Source organism: Monodelphis domestica, chromosome 5 (genome assembly GCF_027887165.1).
Source record: "Monodelphis domestica isolate mMonDom1 chromosome 5, mMonDom1.pri, whole genome shotgun sequence".
Lineage (NCBI taxonomy): Eukaryota > Metazoa > Chordata > Mammalia > Didelphimorphia > Didelphidae > Monodelphis > Monodelphis domestica.
Window position 1 is genome coordinate 127,251,082 of NC_077231.1, and position 11,552 is coordinate 127,262,633.

Sequence of the window (11,552 nt, forward strand, 5' to 3'; positions counted from 1 at the left end):
TCATTTTTTGCAACAGATGTGGGTACCTGAACTAAAATTAGTTTTGTCAGGGTCTTTTTTACAAATTCTTGTCATAAGCACTTAAATACAAGATGAACAAATTAAACCAATTGTCTCAACCTTGCCTTTTAGAGGAGAATTTATGCTTAGTGATTAGATATAATTGCAACTTCATTATGTCTTCTAGTTTTTAATTACAAAAATGTTAAATTGACATGACTGCTAGAAGTATGCCCATTAGTTGGTCTAGGAAAAGATCTCACAATAGAGTATCAATAGTTGAGTTGAATAGAAGGACTTTTAGTTCACATGTCATCATTACTACAGGGTGAAAGGCTTGACTTTGACCTTTGGACCTCTCCTGATGGTTCTTAGTGGGATACATTTCAAAGAAGTGGACTTAGAGACCTTAACTTCTCCCTCACTGCTTCATCACAGGGGAGGCAGGTCTTCGTCCATACAAGGAAGATGCCAGCATACTCTTTCCTCCCTGCTTCATGACTAGGCCAAGTTACTTTTCAAAATGGATCAAAGTTCACCATGTTAATCCTTTTAAGATCTTTAAGAAACTATACAAATAATGCCAAATTTAAATAATCAGAGAGATATAAAGTCTTCAAGGGTGGGCAGTTATAATATAATTAAAGTGACAATCCCACCCAAATTAATTGACTTATTCAATGTCATCCCAATTAAATTGCCCCTGATTTATTTTATTGAATTAGAAAAAAAAACAGTAATGGAATTCATTTGGAAAGACAAAAGGTCAAGAATATTGAAAAAAATAATTTTTAAAAATGTTAAGGAAAGAGATTTAGCAGTACTAAATTTCAGACTATATTATAAAGCATTAATAATCAAACTAATACTGTCTAAGAAATAGAAAAACAAATCAGCAGAACAGAACAGACACATGATAGACAGACAGTTGTAAAAGGTTATAGTAACCTTGTTTTTGACAAAGCTAAAGTTCTAAGTTTCTAGAATAAGAATTTGCTATTTGGTAAAAAATGTTGTGAAAATTGAAAAGCAGTTTGGCAGAATCTAGATATAGACCAATGTGTTATATCATTTACCAAGATAAAGAAAGAAAGAAAAATAAAATAAACCATACAGAAAATTTTGTCAAGTATATTAGACTATGAATCATTCTCCAAAGGATAAATGGTCAAAATATATGAACTATAATCAATAAAGCAAAACTCTAAGACAACTCCAAGGTACTCATGAGGAAAAAGTACATCTACCACTATAGAAGGAACAGAGTTTGAATGCAGATTGAAACATACCATTTTTTACTTTATTTTCTCTATGCATTTTTCTCTAATGTAATCAGTGTGTCTTGTTTCATAACACAACAAACAGGGAAATATGTGTTATATGATAATAAATGTAACACCAATATCATACTACCTGCCTTCTTGAGGAAGGTTGAAAGGAAATGGGCAAAAAAGAATGAAACATAGATTTTTGAACGAAACTAATCTGAGAATGTATTTCTCTTAGGTAAGCATATTAATTCTAATTTATTACATATTTAACAAACCTATGTATCAATTTTTATCTTTCATGTTATATTTTTTATACATAACAAATAAAAATAAATAGCAACTCAAAAAATAGTATTACTAGAAAACAAAAGATCCTAATCCAATCTGATAGCCCAGGTGATGGAGATTGGGAGGATTGGGAGTATCCCCAGCCTGTTTCTGCTTGACCCTGACAGTCAAAAGGGGAAAATGATTTCACATAGAAATATTCAATTTTTTCAATTCTGTATTAATTTTCCTTCCCCCTTTATGAGTTGTAATGGCCAAAGAATTCATCACCCAGTGACCCAATGATGAGCTTCATGAGATATAACATAAAAGGGCGACTTTTTAAAACATGAGACATGTTTTAGACATGAGAAATGTTCTCTTTCCAGAGCCATAGTTGATTTGCTCATTTTTCTATTTTACTTAACTTCAGACATTATCTATCTGAGTGCTGAGTTCTGAGCACTTCTCTAGGGGATTACTTGATCTAAGCTTTTGTCCTCTTAGAGCCTTCTTCTACTTTCATAATTCAAGCTAGGACCTGCAACCTTTCAGTGTTCTCTGTCCTTTTGCTGTGAGCTCTGTAAGTTCCTAGAAAAGATTTGGATTGGTCAGCTTGCCCATTGGCTGGAGTTTCAGTAGACTGCTGCTGGATTTATGCACTATAAACCTCCTGGGAAGTAAGTTCTAAACTTAGAATCAGAGGGAACAAACTGCAGGCTCTCCTTTGGTCTGGGATTCTTACACTGGTTATTCCAGGAGAAACTTCTACTGCATGTTAGAAGCTAGAACTAAATCTTCACCCTGTTCCTGAGATCAGAATCTCATAGCTACTGTTTGTGAATTTATTTCTTACTCAGTACACATCTAGGGCCTCATAGTGACCACTCACATTAGAGACCCTCTCTTAGTGAGAGACAGAGCTTCTAGATGGTACTGAGTCCTTTCCTGTGTTAGATCAGGGATTCCTTCAAATCTCTGCCTACCCTAGCAGTTCCCATCATGGTGGACTCTCAGTCCATGGGTGTACAAATGCTCTCTATATGGCATGCTGAGATACTCTCCTAGCCAGATCCCAATGGTAAACTTCTCTGTCTCCTTAAGCTTCCCTTGTTTGGAAAAATGACTCACTATGACTTTTCCTGGGATTTACTGATCAGAATTCAGTCTAGTAAGTTTGTAAGATCTTTGTAGAGGTGGCTTGTTGGAGTCACTCGGCTTTAGTTCTTTCTGCTAACTGTAATCTTGACTCAAATGAGAACATATTTATAAATCACTTTGTATAATTCCTAGCACATGGTAGGTACTATGCAAATTTTTTTTTCTCTTTTTTCTTTCCCTTTCCCATATTTGAAATCTTTATAACATTTTTTGTTTAAAGGCTTAGCCTTTAAGAACACAAGCTAATTTTCATGCCAAGAAAAAGCATTATAGTAGGACTTTGTGGAGGAGCCAAACTATTCTTTTTGGAAGTATTTATTTTTTGATAAAATTTTATTTTTCTTAAAATATTTCCCAATTATGTATAAAATTTATAACATTCATTTAAAAAAAATTCTCTCCCTTTGTTCTATCTCACCCTAACCCTTAAGAAGGCAAGCAAAATGTCAGTTATGCATGTGATATCAATATAAAATACATTTTCATATTAGCCATAAAAGCCACATTATTAGAAATAACTAATTATAACTATTATTTCATAATATGGAAGTGCACCAAAGTAATGCATATTAAAAATTACTCTTAAATTCTTGTCCAACTCTGAGTATTTTCCAGTACCATCCATGGGGTTTTTCTTGTCAGAGGCTGGAATGGTTTGCCATTTTCTTCTCCAGCTCATTTTACAAATGAGGAAACTGAGGTAAATAGGGTTTCAATGACTTTCCCAAGATCACGCAGCTAGCACCATAGTTGAACTCAGGAAGACGTGTGTATTCCTGACTTCATATCTGTCTCTATCCACTGTATCACCTAGATTACACATAGAAGTCACTTACAAATTCCTTCAGTTCTAAACTCTAGAGAGAATGTTTATCCTTTGGGGTAATCATTGCCTCTTTGTCAGTGAGCTGATAGCATATCAAGTAGGTTTCTCTTTTAAAATCCCTAAAAAAAAACCTAGCTATTCAGGGACTGCTTGAATGGCCAGAATCACCAAGCCACTATAGAAATCTTAAGTATTTATTGATCATGTTAGCTGGATGAAATTTATTACTTTCTGTTAGCAAATTTGAGAAGGAGAATAATAATACTCCTAACCTAAGAAAAAGTGAAAATGGACATCTTTAATAATAACAGTTAACATTTATATGGTGTTTACTCTGTGCCAAGAAATAATTATTTCATTCAATATGTACAACTCTAAGAAGTAGGTGTTATTATTAACCTCATCTTGCATATGAAGTAACTGGGGCAAACAAGTGTTAAATGACTGGCCCAAGGTCACACAGCTATTGAGTATCTAAGGCCAATTTTGAGTTCAGGTTTTCTTAAATCTAGTTCTGGCACTCTATCTACCATATTATCTAGCATTATCCACAGCATAAATAGAGAGTGCTGGCTTTCCAATAACATCATTTGCTCTTTTTTTTTGAGAATTGTTTTACTAAGCAATTATCAAACTTCATGAATGCTGGTTAAAGTCATTGCTTTGATGGGTTTGCTGCTGGAAATATTACCCAATTTTGTGGGTCTAAAGAAATCAGTAGCTATTAACTGTAGAAACTTTGAGAATATTCCAAAACACCTGTTTAAAAAGTCACCCTTTCCTTAGTTTTGATTTAGAAACTTTAGATCTTAGCATTATGTTGCATTTTGCACAGAGCTATTGACTTAAGCCAAAGGACCGTGAACAATAATTATTTTGCATGACTGAGCTCTGGCATACCATTGTCAGATATGCACTTAACAGGAGCACTACTTTCAAATTTTAGAACAGAACTGTCAAACAAGCAAACGCTTAAACCAAAAACCTCTTTTTCAAGCTATAGTTCTGAGCATGAGTTCTAAGATGTGCGATAATGGAATGGATTGTTTTGTTCTTGCAAAAGCTCCTGATTTGACAGTCTTAAAAACTAAAATCTATTTCTTCCTAGAATAAATCTACCAGTAGAAACAATAATGCAATTCCTCAAATAAAGTTGAGGAACATTGCAGGTGTTGGGGAAAGAGAGCCAAGCATTAGTCATATTAAATATCTGTTAGAAGAGTGGTTTTTATGTTGGACAAAGAGTATCTTGCTCAGAATTAAAAAGGACTGACTTGATTCAGCTCAGTTGGACATCTGTTCATCCATCCAAGAAAACTTCTTAGTAATTGCCAATTTAAGCTCAATTAAACTCTTCATCCTAGAAATACCATATGTCTAGATCAAAGGTCTCCCATCATTTCCCCAAACCTAGGTGCACCACTATGATTATTATTGAGGCAAACAGGTACAAGGTTTAATAGAAATAAATAGAGAGGTAGATAGGATTTTTTAAACATATCCTTTTCAAATATAGACCATCACAGATTTCCATTGACAGGTATTCAGGTGCCAACCAGTAGTAATGGAATTAATGCTATTATTCCTTTTGTTTCAATAACAATGTTGTAACCATCACCTCAATTTGATTATCATAACAAATATATGAAATTTGTAAGGAAATTATTATTATCCTTATTTTGCAGATGAAGAAATTGAGGCATGGGGAACACTTACTAATTCAAACAATCTGAATAAATGCCCATCTAAATCTAATCTCTATTTCATATAATAGCCTTACAATTATTCAAAATAGTAATTGCATCTTCCCAACTCTCTCCCAGATCCCTACTATGTCAGAATTGGGAAGAACTGGTAACACAACTCAGGTCTTCTGACTTTCAATCCAGAATCCCTTCTCTGATACCATAAAAGACACAAAGACTTCTTATTGAATAAGAAGACCCAAAAGTTAAGTGTCAATAGGAAAGACCTTAGTAATTGAGAATAGCTTTATTAGACAAACACTATTTAATACTTTAAGCATGTAAGAATTATGGGGCTGGAAGTTCAGAGACCAGCCACTACCCAAATCATGAATTTTTGTTAATTCTAGTAAGTGCTCATCCAAATCACATCTCCATTTCATATTATGATCCTTCAAATATTTGAAAATAATGACTGCATCTTTCCAACCCCCTCTCAGAACCCCTCCAAATCTTCTCTTATTCAGAGATGAAACTCCACCAGATCCTTCAATTGATCATGACAGTGAATGATTCCCCCGTCAATCAATCAACTAGCATTTATTAAGTTCTTACCTAATGCCAAGTACTACACTAGGCACTGGGATTACAAAGGCAGAAATAAAAGTCATTGTTCTTAAATGATTTATATTTTACAAGAGAAGACCATACACATGCCTATACATACATACATACATACATACATATGTGATATATACATATATTAAAGCCAGGATTATTTTATGGGGAGATACTAACTGTTGGGGCATCTAAGGTAAAGCCTCCTAAAGGAGGTAGTGTTCTAACTGAATTTACAGAAGAATATGGCTTCTAAGAGGTAGAGACAAGGAAATACTGCATCCTAGGTATGAGACTTGTGCAAAAACTTAAGGAATTATAGAATTGAAATGCTATGTATGAAGACCAGCAAGAAGATCACTTTGACCTTAAATACAGAGCAAATGAATGGGATTACTATAAAGTTTGTGTGTGTGGGAGGTGTGGAGCAAGGATTATAAAGGCTAAACATGGAATTTTGTATTTTACTTTGGAGGTAATAGAAAGTCATTGGGGTTTATTGAGCAAGGTATTATTGTGTTCATAGCTGTACTTCAGAAATATTACTTTGACAAATGGATTGGCAAGAAGAGAGAATCAAAGCAGGAAACTATTGCAATAGTCTAGAAATTCATTGGTGAGGGACAGAACTACAGCCCAGTGGTTGCCTTGGAGTAGAGCAAGGGGGAACAATATGAGAGATGTTGTGATGGCAAAATCAATAAAATTGATCATTCCTCATTCCTTTGGGCAGACTCCAGTTTGTTATTGTCCTTCCATCCTAAAATATGGTGCCCTGAACTGAACAAATGGTGAATGTTCTATTATAATAATTGCACCTTTATTAATTCTTGACATTAACTTTGGGGCTCCCATATCTCCTGCCAAATGATATCTTTCTTATAATAATTTATAGGCAGTGTGGGATAATGGAAAGAACACTGAATATGGAATTAAAATTCCAACTGGCTTCAAATCCCATCTCTGATATTGTGGGCAATACCTTGGGTAAGTCTCTAAACTTTACAATCATTCACTTCCTTTATAAATAAAATTTTAAAAAGTTCTAAGTCACTTTGATATGTTTTAAATCTTGCCATTTCAGGATACATCTTCATTTTTAACAGGATCTTATCTAAACATGTACCCTCTGTTCTTTAGTAGTTCAGCAGATTGTTTTAATCCCAGAAGCAATACTTTGCATTTCTTTCAATCAAATTTCATTTTCTTAGTTTCATCAGATTGTTCCAGTCAATCAAGATATTTTCAGATTTTGATGATTTCATCCTTTACACAGGATGTCCCCAAAGTTTTAGTTCATTTTTAAGGTATTAAAGTTTATTTTAATGTAATAAACTTTTATATGAGCAGGGGTTATTTTGATTATAACATTGCTTTAGGAATATCACTTTGCCTTTATTATTTATTATTTAAGCTATTAAAACTTAAAACTTCATTAAGACTCTTGAGACACTATATTATCTATTTCTTTGAACTTCGGATTGCCCATTCCTCTTTTAAGCATAATGTCTCTTCTTTTGTGTAAGTTACAGATCACTCTGGCCTTCTGTTTAAGACTTCCTGCCTATTTGATCTCAATGCATTGGTAACTACTCCTTGACTAGTCATTCAAATAATTCTAAACTAGCATAACTTTCTTTCTATCTATATCTTACCATATTGCTTCAAAGAGATCAAAAGAGTCAGTGAAATTCCTAGACAAAATGCAGGAATACTATGTTTATTACCTCCTACTGATATAATATTAACTTTGTTAAAAACAAAATTAACTTTTCCATAATGAGTGAACCCTTGTTTTTTTTTTAGGTATTCATTCCTTTAATAATTTTTATGGAATTTTATTAGGAATGAATATCATTTTTCAAAAACTAGGAAATTTGCTCAGGAAAGATCTTAGAAAATAAAGAGGAATAACTAGATAACATTTCTAATAATATGTGTCAATATCAGAAGTGTTGCATCACAGTTAATTAATGCTAGAATTCACTGAACTGACATCATTCTATGTTGTTGATCAAATGTGTGCTTTAGATGTGGGGGATCAATTCTACAGGAGGCAAAGTTGACATTTTGTCATGAAACTTAAAAGCCTGATTTGTAATCTTGAACAGATGAAAGATCAGTCTAAATACACATTCAAGTGTACTTAGGATGTACATCATATAGATGACTATGGGTAGAATAAAATTTTTCCTCAAAAAAGACTTATGAATGACATATTCTGAGTAGAAACTCTAGATTCCTGTGCCACAAAGCTTGGAAAAGTAAATTATGGTTGAAATATTCTTAAGTCTTTGTGTAATTTATTGACTGCCTTGACCACAAAAGAATATCAATATGGCCCAAGTAGAATATCTGATCTTGAGTAGGATTGAACTTTAATGCACACCAAATTGAGTTAGCATTTAAAAAGGATCCCAAACTACTAAATGAACAGATATGATAACTGAGTTGATTTAGCGTTAGCTATTTAAATGTTGAAAATACTTGCCAAAAAGAATTAATTTTTTTTAGTAGAGCACTCAATTACTGCCCCTCTTATTCATGGGATCATTGGAATTGTACCCTAGATTTAGTTCACTATGGCTAAGGCAGGTATTTCTCAGAGGACAGGATTCAAATTATGGGGAAATCAGTGGTGGGCAAGAGTCTCATTGCCCTTCCCTTTTTAGTTTTGGTGGGAGGAGAGTGAGTTACACAGAATGAGCAGGCAAAAGTAGGCAATCTCATTAAATTATCTTTACCCACAAACATTCTTCTTTCAAACTTTCCTGATTCTATAAAGGCAACCACAATCCTTCTAATCACCAAAGTCCATCACCTCTGTATTAGCCTTAATTTTTTTTTTATTCACTCATCTGTATATGTAATCGACAGCCAAGACTTGTCATTATCTGCACACTCTGATATCCATTCCCTTCTCTGAAATCATGGATTAAGAGCTTTTACTAATATGTTTTTTTTTTATTTATTAACCAAGTAGAAGCCACAACAGTTCAAAGCAAATGATATTTAATCAACAACTTGTGAGATAATTATTAAGCTGCATGGAAAAGCAGCCCATAGGCAAAGTGCACCATGGCTTACCATACAAACAGTGGGGAATAAGATACCCACAGGTAATATTGACTCAGGAATGGCAGGGCACACATATAGGGAACACATTTGGTCGTGGAGTACTAGTCACAGTGTCCTTGCATTTCCAAAATAAAATATGCATATATAACTGCAGAATTTTTCATAAACTCTACAGATGAACTGGTTCTACCAAATTGTGCTGCTGAATACCTCCCTACTTCCCTTAGATCACCTGGTGGCTAAGGCAGGTATTTCTCAGAGGACAGGATTCAAATTATGGGGAAATCAGTGGTGGGCAAGAGTCTTATTGCCCTTCCCCTTTTAGTTTTGGTGGGAGGAAAGTGAATTACACAGGATGAGCAGGCAAAAGTAGGCAATCTCATTAAATTATCTTTAGCCACAATCATTCTTCTTTCAAACTTTCCTGATTCTATAAAGGCAACCACAATCCTTCTAATCACTAAGGTTCACCACCTCTGTATTAGCCTTAATTTTTTTTTCATTCACTCATCCATATATGTAATCGACAGCCAGGACTTGTCATTATCTGCACACTATCTCTGCTAGGAATACAAATAAATATAAGGAGAAAGGGATAGGCTGTCTTCAAGGAGCTTACATACTAAGGGAGAAGACCTAAGAGGAAGCAGCAATAATCTGGAAAAGAAGGTTTTAGGAGGAGTCATCCAGCTAGTGGGTGAGGTAGCAGGGATGAAGGCTACTTGCAATGGCAGAATTTGAATGAGCTTCAAGAAGAGCTGGGAGATGGTAGAAGAAGTCTGGAGTAGAGTCTGAAGAGATGTAAGACTCATTGCCAAACTGATTTTCTTAAACTAAAAGTTTGAACTAGTACTCCATTCCTAACTTCCCACTCAATAAACCTCTGTGGCTCCCTATTATCTCTATAATCAAATACAAACTCCTTTGCACATCATTTAAAACCCTTCAAAGTCTGGTTCCTTTGTACTTTTCGACCTTATAGTACTGCCTGTCTATCCAAACTAATCTTGTTCTTCCCTACAAATGTCAAAATACTCACATACATTAATTTACACATGCATAAACAAATAACCATAATCAATAAAAAACAAAATATGATACTGTAGATCCACATAAAGAAATAGGAATGCATGTTTAAAAAGTAAAAACTTTTAAATTTTATATCTCGTAATCAGTACTGTGTAGTTGGGTCTAAGGAAGATCAGTAAGGGCCAGGCAATGGGGGTTAAGTGACTTCCATAACTAGCATCTGAGGTCAGATCTGAGGTCAAATTGAGCCCAGGACCTCCTCTCTCTAGGTCTCACTCTCAATCCACTGAGCCCCTAAGAATGGATTTATATGAAAATGTTTTTGTTAAATTGAAATCAGACAATTAACTTTTGTTTGTTGTTTTTGCATTTGTATCAGAAATATCTACACACAGAGATATAATTTTCTGAAAAATGTCTATGTTCACAGATTGTAAATCTATTCTTTGCTCATTGTGTCATGTTTTTCAATAAGTCTTTAAAAAAAAAGAAATTCACCCGCTTGACTAGTTGCATTGATTAAATTAACTAAATAATTAGTTACTACAAAGCAATTAGAATTGACAAGTCTGTCCTGTCCCATATCCCCTAACCCTTTATTCCCCATGAAAAATATAGGGATTGAAAAAAAAATGAAGCACATTCAATGGATTGAATTTTTTTCAAAATTAAAAATGTATTTGTATCAGCTGTAAACAAATTTTAAAATATTATTCATTTCATTTTTATCACATCTTCTAAAATTCTGATTTTGTATATATTTATAATGTCCATAATATACTTCATTCTATAATTTATAAGTAAATAAATGTACACATATTGGATGCATGCTCCAAAAAAATTTCTTTTGATTGGAGTGAGCAATCAAAATTTGTGAGGCCTTTGGACTAGATAATGAAATAGTTAAGTAGATTTAGAACTTGTGCAATGACTGGACCCAAAGAGTATTTATTAATACTTTAATTTCAGCCTGGAAGGAGGTTCCTGGTGAAGTATTCCAGGGCCTTGTGCTATTTAACATTTTTATCAATGACTTGGAGAAAGGCATAGGACAGGCTTATCAAATTTTCATATGATGCATAGCCGGAAATGATAGCTTAAAATCCTGACAGTCTAGAATATTGGGCCAAAATGAATAAGAAATTTAATAGAGATAAATGTAATGTCTTACCTTTATGGTGAACAAATTGACTTTATAAGTACCAAGAGGAAGAAATATGGCTAAGACAGCAGTTTGTATGAAAAATGTCTGAGTTTTTATTTAGAGTACTACAAGCTCAAAATGAGTCAACAGTGTATTATGACAGTCAAAAAAGGCGCATGTACTCTTCAATTACCCTTCAATGCATAGCTTCTGAGTATAAAGCGTTTGTAGTGTGTCCTCTGCCTTGGTCGGGCCATATCTGAAATCCCATGTTCATTTCTGTACAAGGGCTTTTAGGAAGGATGCTGATGAGATGGAAAGTGTCCAGAGGGCAAGTCAAATGATGTCTTTAAAAGGTATAATTAGAAAAAAAAAATAAAATAAAAAATAAAAGGCATAATTAGAAGCAATCTGAGGGATTTGCAAAGAAGGAAATTTAGGCATCATGGGAAGAAAAATGTGCTGATTCTCGT